The following is a 24251-nucleotide window of genomic DNA, read 5'->3' on the forward strand; positions in this document are numbered from 1 at the left end:
GTGTTCTTAGTAATGCTGATGATGCTGCAATTTATCTGTTAATCTCAGGCTCCATTTTACATTTGCAGATGCATTCTGAGATACTTAGTGTGTGTTTTAGAAGTGTGAGTCTTTTGGGTTTTTTAAGATTTAAGTCTTAAAAAGAATTTTCTTTGGCACCTCTATAATTTTATTTGTTAGCCTTTAAATAGGGGATTCATAATATGGCATTGCCAGTATGATCAAAATTTACATTTTCTAGAAAAAGCTAAACAGTTCCTCTGAAGGGCAAAATTTCAAGAACAGACTGCCTTGAATTGCATTCGGCAGCGATCCATACAGTCTAAGATAATGACCATAGCCCCAACATAGATCGTGGGGGCTTCCCCCGACTTGCGTGAGGGATGCTGGGAAGCACATGGCGACAACCAATCAGAGTAGAAATGCATGGTGACATCTGCTAGCTGCCCTTCTCCAATAAAATAATCTAGCATGTTGAAAAACGCTCTGAAACAGCTTATTTATGTATAAATTGAGTATTTTTCTCATATAGTTTGTAAAGGTTGTTGAGAAATAAACACTTCTAAATATAAAAATGCTCTTTTTGAAAATGGACAACGCCTCAGATGTTAGTGTGTACGTCCCGTGTACGTGTATCATGCGAGGTCAGACTTAACCTCTGGTAATTTCAAAACCTCCTGCTTGCGCACATGCACTTCCTCCTACAGACACTGTTAAAAATTTACATATAAGTATGTTAATTTTTCTGTGCTACTTTCTCTCTTGACAAACTGATTGCTGTGGAGTGCAGAAGTGTGTGTGTGTGTGTGTGTTAATATCTGCACAAGTTGTTGAAATCTGTTTTACTTTTTCTTCTATGTTCAAAAATAAACCTTCTTGGCTTTTTGAGAGTTTCTTGAGGCTACACAGGCTCAAAATGTAATCTGTGTGCTGTATATTTTAAAGGTACCTCATTTCGATGTTTATTTTAAAGGGTACATCACTTGGAGGGTGCTGGATAGCTAATGACAATCGTAGAGGAAAATTGGGGGTGTCTGTTGATGTTCTAAATACACCTGGTCATCTTAAACTCTGATTCTGCTGTTTCCTACTACAAATGCAGTAGTCTTCCTCTCTCTCCATCAGGATATATCTTTATTGAAAAATTGATGTTCTAGTTTTACAGGTGTTGTTTGGGACCAAATTGATACCTGTCTGACTAATTTTGCTATGGTGCCATATGGTTAAACTTTGTATGATGGTGATGTGCAATCCAAGGTTTCCTTAGAAGATGTGGACTTTGGCACTTTGCCTTTAATTTTAGGTATCAGTCGATGAACCTCACATTTTGTCTTTTTATAACTTGCCCTCTATATTCCATACCTGTACAGTGTTCTCTGTAATAGCAAAGTACAGCAGCTGGATGTTAGAACTGTTAAATTAACATTGGTTTGTTTGGTTGTGTTGGGATTGTATGAGTACTGCTCTCTAAATTAATTAATTAAATTACCTAAATTGATACTTGAAACCAATAACACGATGAATTAGCACTTCTAGTCAATGAAAACTCCCCCCTCCCCAAATGGTGTGCGCAGAAGCAGAAAAAATTATTTCACACTTGACCAAATGCCAATGTTAATTTCAGTTTTGTTCTCATAGAGCTGCAGTACTTGGCTAGCACAGCTCTTACGAGGCAATGATTAGATACGTAATATGCAGCCACAGAATGACCAACCAATGCTCCATTTTGCGTGTAGATGGCTATAACCAAGCCTCTGTAGGCGCCACTGGTAACCATGGTCAAATGATGGGCATGAGTGCAAGGGGTGGAGCCATTGGCCCAGAGGGAGCTACAAATACTGGCACCCTATTGATGTCACAGAACGGAGCCATGGTAACGTATACAGAAATTACTTTCTATTCTTACAGCCTCAGTCCTAAAATTATTTTATTCATACACTACATTAACAGAATAGTGCCAAACAGCAGCTTTTCTAATGAAATATAGTCATTCTATCTCAAATCAACAAATCTGAGAAAATTTTGTTGCATGACCTCCCCTGATTTCTTTCAAACTTTTTTTTTGTAGCTTTACTAATATAAGAATAGATGGTTTGTAAAGTTTCAGCTTTATGAGATGGCTAATTTCAAGGTTATAAAATGTTTGTCTTAAATGTACTACTCGGAAATCGACATTTTAGGTAGAAAGGCCCATTTTGGAAAGTTGCAGCTCCACAATTAGTGATAGTCAGGGCTTAAAAGTGTTATGTGGAACCTTTTAATGTGCATAGTAATGTAACAGCTTGCTTATCTCCTTGACACTCAAATCAATGTTTTTTTTTATGATGCTGATAACAAAATAGCTCATATTTGAACACAAAAAATGGGATGTGGGAAAGGTAGTAGAGGTACCAAATTCTGCATGTAGAACAGTTTACAACAAATGTAACAGTGGCTGATGGCTGTTGTTCCAAGAATCCATCATTGTCTATGTTACCTCTAAATGTTCAAGATGTTTTTAAAGATGTTTTTAACAGAAATAAAGGCTTAACACTTTGGTTCTACAGGAAAATGATACCTTGGGACCTGTTTCTCCTTGAGCGCATCCAGTAAAGGGCCTTTCACACTGAAAGCATCAGACGTGTCAGAAGCGTCACAAATCGGTCTAAAAAGCATTATTTTCAATGAGACACGTTGCTTTTTAGACGTGTCAGGAGCATCGCGTCAAAAGCCGAGCTAAAACGACGCTTCTGACAGGAGCGCGTATTGCCGCTTGTCGGCAGGCTGACGTGGTCAAAGTTCAATCCAATCCAAATTTCGACGCGCTGAGCCGTGACGTAGCTTCGCGCTGTCCAATAGGAACGATGCGTCGGGCCAAAACACGGAAGAGTAGTGGCAGAAACCATTGATCTATGCAAAACGGATCTGTGCAGAAACCACTGATCTGTACAAAACGGATTGGTGCAGAAACCACTGATCTATACAAAAACAGAAACGTGGACTGCTCATTTATAGAGCAGTTTTCTGAAGAAAAATACTTGGAAATGTTTTTTTGTTGTTTGTTACCTCAGAATTTCTGATTACTGTTAAAGTTTTGAACACTTGTAATTAAAATAGCTAAATAAATCAATAAATGGTTCTTTAGAAACCTTCCATCTGTAAATTAAAACCACCTGTTATTTCAGATTAGACTTAACATAAGGAACCTGGGACATTTATTTTTAGACAAATAAAATAACACGGAAACTTGTACATTTTTTAAAGTCTGGTAGATTATTTATATCTCATTTCAACCATAAAAACAGACACTGTAAATAAATACAAATGTTTATTATAAATGCAACAGGAAATAATTTATCAGTGACTGCAGTGTGATTGTAAAGTAGGATTTCTGTGACATAAACGTCATGATGAATTTTTTTAATGGTCATTTCAACTTGTAATTTTGCCAAAATATGTAATTGCTTTGAATGTTATCAGGACAGAGTCATTTCTAAAATATGAATTTGAGCGCAATAAGTGGAGAGCTTCTACCTGTGCAAATATCTTTGGACTTTGATTCGTGGACATTTTTAATGATCTTTTCATTTATTGTTAAAATATAAAATGAAACAGCTTTTTAAAAAATAATAAAATAGTAGCTAGTCAAAGTGCCTTTTATTTAGATGCAGGTGATGTTATGTTGGATTCCCGGGACCAGATGAAGGTCTCTTCTGCAGCTTTGAACTCTGGTGGTGTTGCTGAAGACACTTTTGTCCTATTTTCAAGAGCACAGATGTTTTCTTTTGACTGGACTTCGTGGTGTTCAACTAATCAATGGAAGTTTGGTTGTCTGCACAGCAAATGCTCCTGATTGGGAGAAATAAAAATATTTCTTTAAATATAAAGAAACACTAAACAGTTTATATATATATATATATATATATATAATATATATATATATATATATATATGAACAATGGAAAAAACGCCCGAAAAAAGTTATTTAAAGTTGAGCCTGTGTGGTCTCTGGAAAAAAAAGCTGTAGCTTTATTTGGTAAACATAAAAAAGATTGAACCATTTACAAATTAAAGTGTTCACTCAGATCAACTGTGCTAAAAGTCTAAGCTAACGTTAGCAGATCATTAAGCCTTCACAGCAGTTCAGTAAACGTCACGTTTTATTTTTACATTATTCTCACCTCGATAAAGCTGCAGAACTAAACTCCGTTGGGCAAACTGAGACTTCGCATATATCCAAAAAGTGGGAGACTTCGGACTGAGTGGGTTTGCTCCATCCCCCCGGCTGCCTGCCTCAGTCTGCCCAGAGATGATGCCTGAAGGCCGGCTTCTCAGTGCGGGTTGGCCCGCTGTCGCGGTTCGATCGATATCCCACCAAGTCGTCAGTTTTCCCCTCGGCCGGCGTCACTCCGAAAAGTAGCTGAAAAAAAGCTTCTCCCAGCAGGGTGATGGGAGAATCGTTCTACTGCTGTTTGTTAAACCTTTTTTGTGGTTCGAGCGACGCAAATTCAAGATGGCGATCGCTGAACTTTTTTCAGGTTGTGGAAACAGCCAGAGTGTGACGTAGCCGCACTCCACCTCCTTGCTGCTTCCGAAGCGAAGTGTCTGACGTCACGCGTTGGACGCGTTAAAGTGTTGGGAGGCATCAAAGCGTTGGGAGGTGTTATGAAGCTTTCAGTGTGAAAGGCCCATAACAGCTTGTAGTCCTGACAGACACACTCATTCTGAGCTGCTGACTCATGTGATGTAGTAGCTGTGCCTCCTACTGCCTCCAGCTGCTCTGATAATCCCTTTTGAGCTTTTGCTACTTTCTTCTGAGTGTATGTGTCAACTTGTGACTGGCTTAGTTTGCTCACTTTCAAAGGTGAGCAACCTATTGCAGTCAGGGTCTCATTCAAAGGCGAGGATGCTAAGGATCTGTCTTCCAGAACATACCACGTGTCAGTCTGACTGTCCTCTGACATGCTGCTCTCTTCACATGTATCAATTCTCTGAGAACATCTGGCATAGACCTTCATGCCAGGCTTGCAATTTGTATGTCCTTTTGAAATCAATGTTTTAGCTGCTGTAATGTCCAAAGTGCACAGACTTTTTTTGACACCGGCTTTATGACAATTAAAAGGGTCACAGCAAGCTTTCTGTAGAAATTCATATTTGTCATTATAAAGTTTTTCATGATGCAGGCATACTTAGTGCATCTCTAGGTATTTCTGACCTACTGTGCATTTGCATAAGTTCTTGGTCATTATCTGTGTAGGAAGAGAACGCCTTCAAAACAGTCTTTCTCTGTAAGTTAATTTATGGCATTCCTCCTTTGAGCATCCAGCAGTCTTTAGGGAAGCAGTTGGACAAGGTCATCTCAGCAGATTATCACTCTTTTTTACACTATATGAAAGAAATCAGCTATATAGACCAATATTGAATTCAGATATGTCTTGTGACGTAAACTAAGATCCTATGGCTGTATATCCAGATCTCCTTGAAGGGTGGTGAGGTATATCTAGGTCCTAAAAACAAACTGAAGGATTGGAATAAAGGCTACTTGTACTCATCAGCTGCTGATCTTAGGTGCATGGAACAAACTTCAAAAGAATACCACAAAAACTCCAGATGTACTAGTTTCAGCAAAAAAAAAAAAAAAAAAAACATTGGACTCAGTATCACCTATCCAACATGCACTTCTGGTGGCCTGAAGTTCAGCTGTCTTGCATCCAGGGCCCAATTTAAAGGACATTCTAACTGAAACTTAGCATTATTTGTACTTTTTAAAACCATAACTTGGTAGAACTTTCATTAGTTAAGAAAACATATTATCTTTTTTAAGTGTGTTCACATTTATTTGCCATCAAATATGCCTCCATAAAACCCAAAATATAATCGGAAGTGAAATAAAAGGGCAAATTCAGGAATTTTAATGTGCAGAATATTGAGTATTTCTAACTTTCAAAAGCTTTTTGTAAGCATCTGGTATATATATTTTAGATTATTAGATTAGATTATTTAGAACCATTGAATTCCTAGGGGAGGATTAAGTTTAGGGGTACTACAGGTTTTTGAGCAGGCCATACCTGCCTATCCTCCATAGATATCATTTTACTTTGCATTTCCTAATAAAATTATTCACATAATGCACAAAAAATTGAGAGGAATCTGAGAATGTGATGCAACACCCATTTGTTGAATTGGCATGGAATGAGTTCTGAATAAGCTAAATCGACATTTCTAATGTGCATGCGCTGTGTGTACCACTGTTTTTCCAAAGTTTATACCCTTGTCACACCTTGACAATTTAGCCAGGATATGATGGCATGTGCGTTAAAAATGCTGGCGTATGTCTAAGTTATGAGTAAGTTTTGTGTAAGTTAAGATCATGTTGAAGCTCACTGATAAATCATAATACGCAGAGTACCTCAGAATATTTTGGGCATGCACAATATTTTTGACGTATGCCAGCGACTCATATGTTCGCATATGCAGAACATAAGTTGTAGGTAAGTTATGTGATAACGCACGTTTCTTGTAAGTTACTCATAAGTCAGAATACACCCATTGATGCTGTCCATTCATTGCCTTAAAGCTGCAGTCCTCATGCAAACAGACTTTCAAATACTAAAACCATTCCCACACGGAGTAAATATGGAGTCTTAATCTTACCTGTTAGTTTCAGTTGGATTCATCATCACAGCCTGATAACTTATCCACATAAAGCATCTTGATTTTGGAAAACGACTTCTGAAAATACTAATTCCTTGTCGTAGCTGAAGAAACGTAGTGTTTTAAAGTAAGTCCCTCAGTGGTTTTCTGCTCCAGGTGCATCTCTCAGCCTGAGCTAGAGCACACCGTCACTTTGCTCCACAGCAAGACTAGCTTATTTTAAAAGTTGAAAGAGTCGCAGCGCTTCATTCATTCACGTCAGCATTTACCACAGCCAGCAGTCGATTCTTCAACATGCAAAGAAAATAAATCCCATGATCCAACATGACAAAAATAAAATAAAAGGATGTTAAATTACTCTGTTTTGCCTCCGTGTGGCGAACAGACGGTGCGTGACAACATACATGTGCTTGATGACGTGCTCGTCAATATTTAAGTGTTCCACCTGCCAAACAAAAGGGTTCTGTCGACAAAGACAGACGTAACTGTTCTGACATGTATCACAGTGTGCAGTACGGACGTGAACCACGCAGTGGAAACGGGGTTCTCAGCATACACTGGTTAAATCATCAGGGTGTGACAGCTCCGTAATAGACGTACGTCCGCAAACTATGGTTGGCATATGCTGGGTAAATTGTCAAGGTGTGACGGGGCCCTTACCTACACACCCACTGATGGAAATGGTCATACCAGCAAATTGGGGGAGCTTTTTTTATAGCATTAAAAGATGTTTAGAATGGTTAAGACTGTTGAGGCGTACGAGTACCCAGGAAATTTTATTAAAATTTTTTGAGCAGTTTTTCCCAGAATCCAGCTCCAGTGATCAAAAATTGTCACTCTGTTTGAAGTGAATTGTAATTTTGCTATAATTTCTTTTTAACTCATTATTTAATACGTGCAGATTTCTAAAGAAGTGTCAGCAAGCAGTTTCCTCCCCATAACCCTGTTTACAAAAATAAAATCTTAACACGTCCACTTTGCATCACTCAGAATCTTTATTTAATTTTTGTTCTGTTGTCATCAGCAGTTTTGGGCAGACTTGCCCTTTGATTCACATAAGCACGCACCGTGTGTAATGGAATGTCGAATTAGCTTAATATAAACACAGGGTTCCAGTCAGAATATGTTCTAGCAGAAGCAGCATGTTTGTAAATCCATTCTGTTAAGCCTGTCTTTAAAACCAATAGTAACTTGATCTGAAGCTATAACTAATAGACATATTCTTCCTTCTTTCTTTTTCTGCATTGTACTTATTAATTTTCTTGGATGGCAACTGTTGGACCAAACCCTGACTGATGAACTTTGGAAACCGGAAAATCGGCGCATATAAATAATTATCCTCACATCTTGTTCCTGGATAATTTTGTATCTGACCCTGAAACATGCTCTGATGTCAACATCCACAATATAAAATTTTGTTTTCGGAATGTTTCCATCTTTATGTAACCCATGTTACCGCAGAGAAATGATAGATACACACAGGGTGGATCAGTGGGAGCGAAGCAGGACGTTGAGTCTTCGAAGCAGCAACAGCAGCCAATGGGCTCCCAGGTTGGACCAGCTGCAGGATTTGGTCGGGGTAATTCAGTTGCAGGAAACTTTGATGGGCCGAATAACAAGCGCCGTAGATTCTAACTAGATTCAGCCCCAGCTTTTTTTTTTTTTTAATTAATATAACTTCCTTGTTACCACCTTCGGGCTTTCTCAAATTTTTATTTTATTTTTTATTTTTTTTAAGCTGTGACTGGGACCATTTATTTTCTGATGTGATTTGTCAACGTACCGAATGATTTTATGTATTTGTCGTATTTCTTACCTTTAATGTGCAGTGCTTTTGTGTGTTGAATATTGAGTATGTGACCCTGTTTTATAGCATGCTAAAGAATACCCGTGTAGTTGGACATCTTTGAAGTTGCAGTTATTGTGCGGAATTTTCATTTGAAAACATTCATCTTGTTTGATATTTGAATGTTGTAATCAGGTTTCACATGATCATTAAGTTATACTGACTTATTGATATTGTTCTTTATATTTTCATGCTGAAACAGTTTCAGGAAGCATATTTTCCTGTTCATATCCATTTAAAAAAAAAATCCTATTTTTGTTTGATGCATAAAGTTTTGGCTACTGTGGTCTTCAGTCACAGTGAGTGAGTGTTTCTGCATTTTCAGTGCATGGTGTACTAGACGAGTAAAAGAAATAAAGAATTTGGAGGACATTGTCTGATTTTGAAAGGTTGCATTTTTTTCAGTCTAAATCAGCTAAATTCTAACATCTGGCATCCCACTTGTGTACAGGAAGTTCATGTCTACAACAAAAGTTTGACTAGAAATTGGTAAGTGTTCTTCAGTTGCAATATAATGATTGCGATTAGCTACAATCAAGTCATATGAAGTTTAAATATTTGCGTATCTTCTTTTTTTTCTTTTTTTTAACTCTTCAGTATAAGGACGATTTGTGGCCAGAATTCACCATTAGTGCAGCAGCTCCCTTGGGAATTGTTGACATTGCTCTCACATTCCCTTTCAATTTGGAAAGCAAAAAGGATATTTGTGTTATGTATAAAATATAAATGATGTCCAAAATGTGCTAGTTAATTAAGCCAGGATGCACAATTTTAATAATACACTATTGTGGCTTACCAATGTTTAACCTGTGTTAGATTGGTACCGTTTGCTGGCAGATGTAAGGCAATATTGGATAGTATAAATACATCCCAGTTAACAATTAATTTGATACTTGGCTGATGCATTCACAGACTAACAACTATTATGCCCTTGTGGTATGAGAACATGTAGATTATTATTATGATTTTTTTTTTTTTTTTTTTTTTGTCAGTCATAATCCTCTTGCACTTCAACTGTGCTGTGGTACTCGGATGCTTCTGGTATTGAAGTTTTTATTGTGATGTTTTAAAAATAGAAATCCTCAACATATGCCATACTAGAAAGATAGCTTTGTATCTTGCCATGTGAGAAAGGGATTGAGGGTTAGATGGTGCCAACAGGGCTGTGAAAAATCTGCAGAATTCCAGCAGTTTTGTTATTTTTTGGGGGGGTGGTAGTGTTGTACACTACCGATGGTCTGTAATCATGATAGTCACTGAATTAGGGAAATGGCTATTGCAAATTGTTTTAAATGACATTGTACAAGTTTTATTTACGACATGTCATGAAACAGAACTGGTTGGTTGCTACGGTGTTGCTGTAGTCTCTCCTTCCGTGTCTGCTTCTGTTCCGGTCTGCTCCTGTTTGTTGAAATTTTCACCACAGAAAGATATTAGGCCAAAGAAGTCTCCATTAAATTTGAGGTCATCCAGATCCTAGATCACGCTTCACTGTATATAAGCTTTGAAGGATTACATCAAAACTACTGTACGGATTCTCACCAGATTTCAAAGCTCAACACCTCGAAGACAAAGGAGCTGGTCATTGATTTTGGGAAGTCCAGACCAAGTCCGTGACCAATTCTGATCCAGGGAGCTGAGGTAGAGGATGTGGATTCTTTCAAGTACATCAGGCTTTGGCTGGAAGGCAACCTGGATTGGACAACCCACACCAACCACCTGTACAGGAAGGGGCAGAGCAGGCTGTACTTTCTGAGGAGGTTATGGTCGTTTGACATCTGCAGGAAACTCCCATGGATGTTCTACCAGTCCGTAGTAGCCATCATCTTCTTTTACACCGTGGTGTGCTTGGGGGGGGGGGCAGCAGCACATCCAAGCAGGATGCAGCAGCACATCCAAGCAGGATGCAGCAGCACATCCAAGCAGGATGCAGCAGCACATCCAAGCAGGATGCAGCAGCACATCCAAGCAGGATGCAGCAGCACATCCAAGCAGGATGCAGCAGCACATCCAAGCAGGATGCAGCAGCACATCCAAGCAGGATGCAGCAGCACATCCAAGCAGGATGCAGCAGCACATCCAAGCAGGATGCAGCAGCACATCCAAGCAGGATGCAGCAGCACATCCAGGAGCAGCACATCCAAGCAGGATGCAGCCAGGCTGGACAAACTGATCAGATGGGCTGGCTCTGTTGCTCATTATGGGCGATGCCAGTCACCCTCTGCACACCGTCATCAGCAACCAGAGGACCCTCTTCAGCCACAGACTGCTACTTCCCACGTGCAGGACCAACAGACTGAAAAACCCCTTTTTCCCCCAGGCCATCCGACTGTACAACTCCTCACTCGGGGAGGAGGAGTAGCAGGAAGACTGGGGACGGGAAGGAGAATGAGAGGAACAGTAGTAGCCAGTAAACCAATATGGTATGTGTGGTATTTATATTTGCAAACTGTTTTTCTTTTTACCACTTTTGATACTCTGTGTGCTTCTTTCCCTGTGTGCTGCTATACAATGCTGCTGAAACCTCAATTTCCCTGAGGGAGACTTCTCAAGGGATCAATAAAGTTTTATCAATTCAAATTTGTGCCACAGATACGTATTAGGCTATGGAAGACTCCATTAAATTTTGGAGGTGATCCGGATTGTATTGGCAGACGTCACAAATCTCCAATTGCTCTTGTTAATATGTTACCATGATTATCAAAATATTCTACAAGCTTTAGCTGTGGTTTTTGAAATGCTTTGTCTTTTCAGTCTTCATATATTTCATGTAGTTTAAAAGGAAAATCATTCCAGGTCCTACTTCCATGTCATATTCTGTAATTTCACCATTATGACTAATGGTCCAAATGGTCCTTCTACATAAAAATTAGCCCCCGCACAGACACTGGCAACTCCTTGACAATGGAGAGAGGAAAAAAAAAAAGTTCATTGTCACCACCTGGTATATTTGAGTCAAACGAGTTATTACATACTTTTGTTAGTTTTGTGGTATCCAGCAGCTGCACTGGGAAAAAAAAATCAAACGTGTGTGTGAGACGATCACTGCTGATGAAATCCTTTCTCTGTGCATAAAGCACCCTATGTGCTTCCATTGGCAAAACAGTATAATTATCAGTTTGGTTAAATACCATGTGTTGGAACTATTAAATGTCACATTTATTCTGATTATTTATGTAAGTGCTGTACACATTATGTGGGTACGTTTCTGCACAGAGGAGTGCAGTGGACACACACACAGAACGCTTTTAGCTGCTGTGCTCGAACTCTGCCATTAAATTATTCCAATTGTTTGTCACAAATCTAAGTGTCTTAAAATACTGAGCAGAAAGGTGCATCACACCTGTGAATAAAGTTTTGGATTTTATATCTAATCTGTAACCACAGCTAAGGGCAGATTAAAACATGTTTGCCAGTGGCATAAAGTCCCATTGGGCCAGAACTTTAATGTCCACGAAAATGTTTTGGAGAGCATGTATAAAATGAGCACAGTATAACAAAATAATGTTCGATCTGTAGCAACTTTCACCTATCACAGATTGTATTAAAGGACATCTTGCACTGAAATCATAGCAATTAAGACTTCGGCTGTGAGTGACCATCCGATGATCCACCGGGATTACTTAGTGCACTTCCACGATCGGTTTCAAAGTATACGGCATTCGCAGCAAACAGCTACAGAGACTTCAGAAAACAAAGTACTCGTGTGTTTCAGACAGGTGACGTATCTATTAGAAGCAACCCAGTGTGCATGTGGAATGTACCTGCTAACGTTAACTGAGGCACAGATTAATTCCATAGTTTACATAAGTGTGATGTCGTGTTATGATGACTCGTTTTTAAGTGAAAACTGCAGTCAGGGTAAAAGCAGCAGCCCGGGGAAGATTCAATGCAGCTGCCGCCATTAGTAATAAACGCAGCCTGTCAATGACAATCTCTGCTGGAGGATCAGCTTTGAGCACGATTAATTGTGAGTATTGTTATCAATAAAATAAAAATACATCTGCTGCCAGGGGAAAAAACTTCATGGAGATGTTCATGTTCACACCGACAGGCGCATCTCATCAGCTGCACAACGCGCGCGCGCACACACACTCCCGGTCCAAATTCACACTTAAAGTAAAAAAAAACAAAAAAAACGCTTGCCACAAAAACACAAAAGGGGTATAATGCTGAACATGCGACTCACCCTGAGGTAGATTTATTTCCAAGTGTAAACTCCATATGATCAAAGCCCCCACTCACGCATCCAATCACTGGCTCCTGCTCTACCTTTAGAACTGTGGCATGTAAAGTTCATTAACTCCTGGAAATAATGTATTCTGATCCCCCCCCCCCAATGTAATGAATGCATCTCCCTGTCAGGAAGTCTGTTAAAAAGAGCATCATGGAAATGTCCCCACGTCCATGTCCACAGCTTCAGTAAACCAGCATCCACACAAACAGCACGTCACCACACTTTAGGTTCCAAAACCCGACACACTGAAGAAGTTAGAGTTTTGGGTTGAAGTGTGTCATCTCCTGTCTGTAAATCCGAGCCATCACTTTCAAATGAAAACTCAGAAGCTTAGCTTTCGGACCGCGCAGGTTTGTTTCCCTCTGTCAGTCACCGGGATGTTTCTGCTCATTCTAAAAAGTGCGGCACATGCCGAAAAATGCAGAGAATTGTCAAGTGAGACGTTTTCCAGAAATGCACCTGCTAACACTGAGTGAGATGAATAAAATACATCAGCGATCACTAATTAGCACGTGTGCGGAGAGACTTGTAATCATGAGTACTTTTATGTTGTCTTGCTAACTGGGACATTAAAAATGTGCGACGTGTCCTTTAAGGAGCAAGAGTTAAGACGATCTAAGTGATCGCCAAGGATCTTCAAGAATACAGAACAGTATAGTGTGGGCTGGTTTCAGTGTGGAAGGTTCCCGGTTCAAATCCCACCCCTGCCACATTTCTCCATGTAATGTGGAGTTGCGTCAGGAAGGGCATCCGGCATAAAACTTGTGCCAATTCAACATGCAGATCCACCTTGGATTTGTTGTAGCGACCCCATGTGCAAACAAGGGAGCAGCCGAAGGGTCTTACTATAGTGTGGACTGAAATCACAGATATGACAAAGCTGTAATGTTGTGTTTTTTTTATATATATATATATATATATATATATATATAAAGTTTACCAGCTATCTTGAATGTTTTGAATTTACATATGTACATAATTATTTTTTAACCAATTTTTGGCTCATCAGCTTCCCATGTGGCTAAATGAAATTGGCACCAATTAGCCACAATGGCTAACAGTTTTTGAACCCAGAGTTTGTGCGTTGTCCTGATGAAACAAGACCCTATTTGTCAACTTTCTGAGATGTTTGCTCTTGATGGCTTTGTGTCATTTCCTCAGCAGGTTAGTGGTATTCTCAGCTTATAAAATGACACTTTAGGAACAAGTCCACAAACAGCCTTGGCATTCCCAAAAGGTGTGACAGTCACCTCTGAAACAACCATGGGCTTATTGGAGACAGAAAATGTGAAAGATCAAATTGTGTTATAGAAAAAAGTGTTAATATATTGTAGAAACGGGGTAGGGTAATATAAGGTCATACTTCTGCCTACTCCTTTTCGGACATGACAATGTGAAGATGTGGATATTATGAATGTGATCGACTTTGCTGATGATGGAACATGTTTGAAATAAATGAATATATATTCACGCTTATTGAAATCAATTGCAGAAATATTTTAATGTTTAAAAATTGTGTAATTTATTAGGGATGTGAATCGTACAACAACTCACGATTCAATTCGATTCCGATTCTTGGGGTGACGATTCGATTCAGAATCGATTTTCGATTCAAAGAGCTCTGAGAAATAGTTATATTACTTAAAAAATGTTTATGTTTAAGAAAATGCAGCTTTACAAAGTTAATCAAGTGATTCTAAAGATGTAAATTTACTTATCTGCTTTGCTCGTTCGGAGTTGACTGGCAGTTTAGCGAAGCGCTGGTCAGTAGTCGGCAGAGACCGCTGCTCCGCTCCTTTTAGCTCCGGGTGGTGACGTAGCATGTGGGCTTGCGGATTTGAAGTGTTTCCGAAGTACTTAACTTTCATTTTGCAGATTTTGCAAACTGCATAAGTCATGTCAAGCTCCTTCTTACGCAGCAAATAAGAAAATCCAAAATGGCTGAATTAGCTCTTCATCCGCCATGCTAAGCTTCAGCTCACAAATGTTTGAAGCACGCCGGACCCCCCCCCGCGAGACGCTGTAGTACGGAAGCTGTTGCCTGACAAACAGTACATGCAGCGAGTAAGCAAGGAAATGTTTAATAAAATGCTTTTTAAAAATCGATTCTTGGACATTTTGGATCGATTCAGAATTGTAATAAATAAGAATAGCGATTCAGACGTGAATCGATTTTTTCCGACACCCCTATAATCTATGAACTTTGCAAAAGTTGTGCATCATCAACATACTGAACATGATTTATTGCTGCACTACAAAATGTATTTTCAAAACGTTATCATCTTGATTAAGGTGGTGTTGCTGTGTGATGTAGCAGCTTTTACTTTGCATATCTGGGGATTTTCTGGTTGTGAAATACAGCTCTAATCCTGGGCTGAGTGTGTGGGTGAGTTTTTACTTGGTTAAAATGAGAGCATTTGTTTCTGGATGGCAACCACTCAGGCAGACAACTGGCTCATCCCCACATCTCTCATGTGTAACTATCAGGTGAAATATGGTCCTGTCCTTGACCTTTTCCAGTTGGCGGGATCCTCAGCACTGAGGCACCTGAGTGTTTATGACCTAAGAAATGCATCACATGGCCAAAATGTCATAGCTGATGTTCCCTCGCAAGGAACCTGATGCTCCTCGTGTTTTAAATGCAAAAAAAAAAAAACCTTTAGAACACACAAGGCTGGGCCAAAAAATTACAAACGTAAAAATACAACTTTATGTGTCGTTTTCTGCAAACCACAAAGTAGGATTGTAGGGGTGGTGGCCAAGTGGTTAATGTGCTTGGTTTCAGTTCAGAAGGTTCCGGGTTCAAATCCCACCCCTGCCACATTTCTCCATGTAATGTGGAGTTGCGTCAGGAAGGGCATCCGGCGTAAATCTTGTGCCAATTCAACATGCAGATCCACCTTAGATTTGCTGTGGTGACCCCAAGTGCAAACAAGGGAGCAGCCGAAGGGACTTACTTACAAAGTAGGATTGCAAGTCAATGTCAGTCAACTTTCCACTACTGAACTTTAGCCAGCGCCATCTTCAGCTAAGTGAGACTGACACGTGTGCGGAGAGACTTAGCTGTTTCTTTTTTCCCAAACAAAAAGGTAATGATTTCTCTGCATCTCACATTAGAGTGCAAGCGCATGCACACACACACGTATGCTGACATTAGCCTGTTAACATTGTGTTACATGACTCTAGCAAGTTCTGAAAGATGTCAATTTTAAAGACACATGAACGATTAAATCGCTGATGAATTGCTGCTTTAAGTTGCTCCCCTCACTCAGATCATCAGCCATCTTCTGAAACAAAACTTTTCTGCAGGCCAACCTCTTTGAAACCCTAAATAAACCTCATTTGCCATAATGTATTTCCACTCCCCTGGCAAGTCACTGTGCAGTTTGTCGGCCACATCTTGAGAATGCTATCACGGTTGGAAATTTTAGTTGTACAGGTTTTCATAGCAGCAGATACTGATAAAAACTTAAGCTTTTATTGGCCAATAATGACATTTTTCCATATATAATTGTGCATCCCTGAAGAGGATAACTGTCCTTTCAGGACATCTTTCATTTTAACTACAGGACACTATATGGGGATTCTCAGCTGTGATGTTTGTATCACTGCTGTTTGTTCTGGGGATTTAACCCACAACTCCAGTCATAAAACAACTAAATGCTCCCACTGTTATGGAAATAATTTACTCAGATGTGGTTCAAGCACACCTCTAGCCTTTGGTTTCACTGTGCAACCTGCTACTCTAAAGGTAACGGGCAAGAGTTCTTTTGTGTGATTGGCTGGCAAAAATCACTTTTTTTTTTTTTTTTTTTTGCTTGAGTGGAGGGTGGGTCAAGGCCATGGAAAACATTGTTTGCAGAACATTTACAAGAAGATTTTGACTGCTTTCGACATCGATATGTGTTTCAAGCATGGACTCAAGGTAAGGACCTGTGAACAGTATAGCATTTAAGTTATTTCAAAATGTATGTTTGAGAATGCTAATGTTTAACAGATGTGATTTTGAACAATGAGTGGGCATAAATGATTTTTCTGCATGAGACATATACATTAGAAATGTCAGTTTTATAACTTGAATTACAACTGAAAGTACATACACCTTTTAATGTTTATATTATTTTGTTTTTATTTCCAAAATATATAAAAAGCTATGAATCATATTTTGTCATTTTAAAAACAAAAATCTAATCCGTCTAAAATAATGCATTCCCATTTATGCACCGAACAAAAATATAAACGCACCACTTTTGTTTTTGCTCTCATGTTTCATAAGCCTATTATTGTGGCCAGCCTTAGGGACACCTGTGCAATAATCTTTTTATTTTCATTTATATAGCACCAAATCACAACTAAGTTGCCTCAAGGCGTTTCACACAAGTAAGATCTAACCTTACCAACCCCCAGAGCAAGCACATGCTGTCTAATCGATTTCTGTTTACTCACTAGATGGAGGACTGGGCTGATCTGCTCATTCACTGGCTGTTGCCAGACCGCTGCTATCTTGGTTAGCATCTGACAACCAGGTGTAAATAGAAATCAGTGGGCATGATCAGTGTTTTCAAGAGAGTTTCATGATAAGTCTGCATTTTCTGTATTATTACTGTGCTGTTACATTTATTTAAACTCGGTCCCAAATTTGTACAGCCAATATTTGTCAAACAAATACAGAAGAGGATAAGACTATTTATATAATAGACTTGAATGAATTTGTTAGTCCCAGTCCAGATGTTGTGAAGCAAGATAGAAAATAATACCATCAGTTTGTCTACTCTCACTTTGGATTACAGCACATACCAGTGCTTCTCACACTCACCACTTGTGTGCAAGTACCAGCATGGGGATTAAACATAAGATGATCAATATAACGAGAGTGTTGCCCGTGGGGATCCACAGGATCTAGATTAAGTAGTGTTTATAAAATAGCTGACATTTTTCAAGGGTGGTAATAAATTATGCAAAGTTTCTATAATGAGTTGGAATGGCATGAGTCCAGAATGTATTTTAGAACTAGACCTCAACAGTTTTTAGCAGAACTCAAACCTTTTGTTCCTGTTAATTACATTGTTTTTTTTTTATGTTAATTTGTCTTAATGTCAGTTGTTTAGCTTCTTGTTATATATACACACTTTTATTATTGTTATTATTATTAGTAGTATTCTTATCAGGGGTGGTGGTCAAGTGGTCAGTGTGCTTGGTTTCAGTGCAGAAGGTTCCCAGTTCAAATGCCACCCCTGCTTATTTCTCCATGTAATGTGGAGTTGTGCCAGGAAGGTCATCTGGCATAAAACTTGTGCCAAGTCAACATGCAGATGCACCTCGCTTCTGCTGTGGTGACCCCGAGTGGAAAAACAAGGGAGCAGCCGAAGGGACTTACTTAGTATTATTAATTTATTTTATTATTACATCCACCAAGGACATATTCAAATTAGTGGCTTTTATTGATTTGTCTGTCTGCCTGCCTGCCTGCCTGTCTGTCTGTCAGCCAGCAGGATTACATCAGAACTACTGCACAGATTTTCACAAACCTTTCAATGCAGATAGATATTAGGCCATGGAAGAACCCATTGAATTTTGGGGGTGATCTGGATCAAATTTCACTTTATATAGGCTTTGCAGGATTACTGTTAGCAGGATTACGTCAAAACTACTGCACAGATTTTGACAGAATTTTCAGTAGATACATATTAGGCCATGAATGATGCCATTATATTTTGAAGATGATCTGGATCCGGATCCAGATTCTAGTTCAAGTTTCACTATACAACCCCTGGCAATAATTATGGAATCCTCAGAATTGAGTGATTCCATATTTTTTTCCCTCTGCTTGGTCTAAAAAAAGTAACCGTTACTGACTGCCACAATCTTTTTTTCCTGATTTCTTATAGTGTTTCTTAAAGCCAGAAAGTTGCCATTTGAAATGACTTTAGTTTTGTGTCATGTCTGTGATCTGCTTTTTTTCTACAAAATTAAACAACTGAATGAACATCCTCCGAGGCCGGTGATTCCATAATTTTTGCTAGGGGTTGTATAAAGGCTTTGAAGGATTACGTCAAAACGACTTTGCGGATTCTCACCACATTTGCACCACAGATAGATATTAGGCCATGGAAGAACCCATTGAATTTAGAGGGTGATCTGGATCAAGTTTCACTTTTGTATAGGCTTTGCAGGATTACTGTTAGCAGGAGTACGTCAAAGCTACACGGATTTTGATAGAATTTTCAGTAGATACATATTAGGCCATGGTTGATGCCATTATATTTTGAAGGTGATCTGGATCTGGATTCAGATTCTGGTTCAAGTTTCACTATATAAAGCCTTTGAAGGATTACGTCAAAACGACAGCGGATTCTCACCACATTTGCACCACAGATAGATATTAGGCCATGGTAGACTCCATTATATTTTGGACGTGATCCAGATCTGGATTATGGATCAAGATTTTTTTTTATATAGGCTTTGAATGATTACTTCAAAACTACGTCACAGATTCTCACTAAATTTACACCACAGGTAGATATTAGGGCATAGAAGACTTCACTAAATTTTGGAGGTGATCTGGATTCTGGATCAAGAGTTCCCTTTATATAGGCTTTGAAGGATTTCTTCAAACTACTTCACAGATTCTGAATGAATGAATGAGTTTATTCGGCACACAATTCAACAACAAAAACAAAAAAACTCATAACAAAGCAACTTTACAAAAGTCCTGCGTGGCCGAAAGGGTGAGGGCAGAAGCAGAGCTTATAAATATCCACCCCTTATACTAAAAAATAACAAACATATACACACAAACAAAATTTCATAAATATCTGCACAATCACACACATTTTATATATATATATATATATATATATATATATATATATATATATGTGTGTGTGTGTGTGTACACATACCTACACATACATACGCACACACGATGACAATACCAAAAAGAAAAAAAAACAGTCAATGAACTCAAATTTACAAAATATAACTAGACAATACTGGCACACAACACACAAACCCGAAAGTAATAACAAGACCTACGTTTTCAACTATAGCATGCAATTTTGTTATTCTTGTAATGTCTTTTAAAGCCTACTAACGTACCAAGTACTTTAATGTTGTCGGGACAGTTGTTCCAGATGTTAACACCTTTGACAGATACACAATGACTTTTTGCAGTAGTTCTGATCCTTGATTTTTCAAACAATAAAATTCCTCTCAAATTATAACTGGAGTCCCTCAGTTTAAACAGATCCTGGACATGTTGTGGCAGCAGTTTATTTTTAACTTTATACATCATTTGTATTGTAAAGTAATCAACCAAGTCCCAGAATTTAAGAATATCCAAACAGGCAAACAATGGATTCGTTGGCTCACAATGTAATTTGTTACAAATAATTCTTACAGCTTTCTTTTGCAACAAAAATACTGGATTAGTATTAGTTTTATATGTATTTCCCCACACCTCAATACAGTAGGTCATGTATGGAACGAGCAATGAGTGATATAAAATAGTTGAGTGTTGGGAAATTAAATCTTGTGCTTTATTCAGAATTGCAATGGCTTTTGACATTTTGGATTTGGATTTAACAAAATTAATATGCATTTTCCAGCTCAGTTTATCATCAATAACAACACCAAGAAATTTTGTATCAGTTACAGTTTCAATTTCAATATCATTTAATAATAAATTTCTGCAGGAAATCCTGGACTTGTTCCCAAATATAATACACTTTGTCTTACCAAAGTGGAGCGATAATTTGTTTGAATCAAACCATTGTTTAAACTTCTGTAGTTCCTTCTCCATCATGTCCAAGGTCTGTCCCAAGTCTCACCAAATTTGCATCATAGATAGATATTAGGTCATGGAAGACTGTGCACTGAATGTTGGAGGTGATCCAGATCTGGATTGGCGGGCATCAGAAATCTCTGATTACTCTTGTTACTACTTAATTTTGTCATTTGATTTTTAAATGGACCACATTGGAAATAAGTGTTTCACTTTCTTGTGTCATCCATGTACTTTTAACGTATTTACAATTAAATTATGTACTTACATTGAACTTATTAAATAAATCACGCACAGACAAAATATGCTCCCCAACAGATGCATATTTCAGGTTTCAGATGTAGAGGTCAGGTTTGAAAAACTTGTCCCAAGTACAGAGAAATGATACAGGACTTTGTGAACTGGTGCCAGCAGAATTGCCTCCATATCAAGGTGAGGAAAAATCCAAGGAACTGGTGGTGGATTTCTGCAGGCACAGACAGTTCTCCTCAACACCAATGAATATCCAGGGAGTGAACATGGAGGAGGTGACATCCTATAAATACCTGAGTATTTACCTGAACAGTAAACAGGACTAATGACACACATGGTCTGTACAGGACGAGCCAGAGCAGGCCCTATCTGTTGACGAAACTGAGGTCATTTGGAATGCAAGGGTGCTTCCTTTGACCTTCTGTGACTGTGGTGGGATTAGCCATTTTGTCTGGATTGGTCTGCTGGAGCAGTGGCATATCAGAAAGCGATTGGACAAAATAAGTATGTGAAGGAGAGGTATCACAGGTTCTTACTTCCTTCCTGCTGTGACACTGCAATCTGCACTACTCCCGGCAAGTGTAGATTATGTGTAGATTATTATGATTATATCTCAGGTCAACAAACTACAGTATATTGGTGAATCTCATTCATTGTGTGCACACTGGACTTATTCCTCCCAGTGCATATGCTAGATTTGTGTCCTGCTTCCAGTGTGTATAGTATTGGCCTATTTATCATTAGCCTGGGTATTTACCCTGCCTTCTGTTTGCACATTTTATTCTGCCCTACTGCTGCACAATTGATACTACACAGTAAAACCACCAATGTAAATTTACATTGGTGGTTTAAACCAACACTGGCAGTGTTGGTTTAAACCAACACTGCCAGTGTTAATTTAACACTGATTATTTTACTGTGCACCTCTGCTCCCATGACATTGTGGTTTTCCCCATGCGGAACTAAGAAGGGAATCTTACTCCTCTTTCCATTATTTCCTCCTCATTTTTTCTAGATGGAAACAGAATTTCAGGTACCCAGTTGCCAGTTTATAGTGTACCCTACAACATATTGTACATACTTGGTGGGTGATTCTTTAACTACCACACCATTGCCTTACAATATAAAGTGCCTTGGGGCAACTGTTTGTTGTGATTTGACGCTATATACATGTGCTCTGATGTCACTGTTTATCTCCATAGAAACTACCCAAACAGTCTTTCATACAAACTGTTTAAAGGGACATTACAGTGTTGTGGTGGAAATTACGGCAATAGTGTGGGACAACTACATTTTGTTTAAAAAAAAATCACAACAGTTGTATGACATTGAATACCTCAATTATGTTTTGATTATTTTACTGATATTTTATTCAGAGATATTTTAAAACATTAGAAATTTTTTTTTTTTTTTTTTTTTTTTTTTACCAAAATGACATTTAGATTATGATCAGTGTATTCTTTTCCTCTTGTCCTGATAAGACTTGCGGCATTACAGATTTCCGCAGCTTATTGGTGTTAGGGATCACGGTTGATCCGTACAGACCACCCTCCATGCTTCAGCATGCATGTGAACCGTGCATTAATTTGCAAAATTTCCTTTACTCTTCATGATTTTGGCAATGGCAGTTTTTATTCACTGATACTGGTCATGTTGCAATTTGATTAAACAATTCTTTTAAATATTCTGGAAAAACACTGGACACCTTGTTCTCATTCAGGACCACAGACAAAAGTTCCCTCTTTTCATGAGTCATGGAGTTATTGTTAATGGGCGTCTTTGTTAACATCTCAGAATAAGTAACTTGTGCTGATTATTATTTCATAGCCTGTAATTATTAGATGGATGTCGGCTCTATGACTTTACTTCTCTGTTCAAATACTGAACATTACTGTTGAAATGTGACTTGCAATAATATTTTTAATTGCTAAGTCAAGCTTTGTTTAATCATTTGTCAAACTCTGTGTTTATTAGTCCAACTGAAAATTGAAGAATATTAAGTACAAATCCGATACTTTTACTGCTGTGCACACAATAGTCCTCCCTTTGTGGACATGTATATTATTTCCTGGACTGTCACAACTCTCACAACTTTGCTAATAAATACTCTGACTGCTGTATTTCACAAAATTCTCCCAAATCGTCTCATGAACTGTCTTAAATTTATTGTTACTAAAATGCTGGAAAACACATTTCTGAGCGGATTTCTCTGTTGCTACATGTAGGTCTATTATTTTACTGACTTTGTCGTAAGATACAAAAAAAAGTTACACTTTGGGAGATGAGGCTTTTTATTATTATTGGGTGATTCTTTAACTACGGGCACTATTGGCCTTGTAAATTAATTTCCACCACACCATTGCCTTACAATATAAAGCGCTTTGGGGCAACTGTTTGTTGTGATTTGGTGCTACATACATGTCCTCTGATGTCACTGTTTATCTCCATAGAAACTACCCAAACAATCTTTCATACAAACTGTTTAAAGGGACATTACAGTGTTGTGGTGGAAATTACGGCAATAGTGTGGGACAACTACATTTTGTTTAAAAAAATCACAACAGTTGTATGACACTGAATACCCCAATTATGTTTTGATTATTTTACTGATATTTTATTCAGAGATATTTTAAAACATTAGAAAAAATGTTTCTTTACCATTCATTTTTATCATTGAAGATCAAAAGTCTCGGTGTGGGACAAGCACAAAACGGTAATATTTGCATATAATGATGCTGAAAAAAGGTGAAAAAGTCATCATAGACTACTAGAACAAATTTCTTAACACACTTTCATTGGAAAGATAACTACACTCAACAAAAATATAAACGCAACACTTTTGGTTTTGCTCCTATTTTGTATGAGATGAACTCAAAGATCTAAAACTTTTTCCACATACACAATGTCACCATTTCTCTCAAATATTGTCCACAAACCAGTCTAAATTTGTAATAGTGAGCACTTCTCCTTTGCTGAGATAATCCATCCCACCTCACAGGTGTGCCATACCAAGATGCTGATTAGACACCATGATTAGTGCACAGGTGTGCCTTAGACTGCCCACAATAAAAGGCCACTCTGAAAGGTGCAGTTTTATCACACAGCACAATGCCACAGATGTCGCAAGATTTGAGGGAGCGTGCAATTGGCATGCTGACAGCAGGAATGTCAACCAGAGCTGTTGCTCGTGTATTGAATGTTCATTTCTCTACCATAAGCCTTCTCCAAAGTCGTTTCAGAGAATTTGGCAGTACATCCAACCAGCCTCACAACCGCAGACCACGTGTAACCACACCAGCCCAGGACCTCCACATCCAGCATGTTCACCTCCAAGATCGTCTGAGACCAGCCACTCGGACAGCTGCTGAAGCAATCGGTTTGCATAACCAAGAATTTCTGCACAAACTGTCAGAAACCGTCTCTGGGAAGCTCATCTGCATGCTCGTCATCCTCATCGGGGTCTTGACCTGACTCCAGTTCGTCGTCGTAACCAACTTGAG

General features: G+C 38.6%; 1 protein-coding gene across 2 annotated transcripts in view; it reads left to right on the top strand.

Moving 5' to 3' along the window:
- Window positions 1–24251, top strand: part of LOC117515349 (rho GTPase-activating protein 20-like) — a 98420-nt gene that overhangs the window by 25657 nt on the left and 48512 nt on the right. The window contains exon 1 of one of the 2 annotated variants that reach the window (XM_034175875.1): window positions 1752–1873. The exons of the other annotated variant lie outside the window; for it this stretch is intronic. The gene's annotated coding sequence lies outside the window, so the exon portion shown is untranslated. Of the gene's footprint in view, window positions 1–1751; window positions 1874–24251 lie in introns of those variants that run through there. 2 annotated transcript variants of the gene reach the window in all.

The sequence above is a fragment of the Thalassophryne amazonica genome, chromosome 1 (assembly GCF_902500255.1).
Source record: "Thalassophryne amazonica chromosome 1, fThaAma1.1, whole genome shotgun sequence".
Taxonomy (NCBI): domain Eukaryota; kingdom Metazoa; phylum Chordata; class Actinopteri; order Batrachoidiformes; family Batrachoididae; genus Thalassophryne; species Thalassophryne amazonica.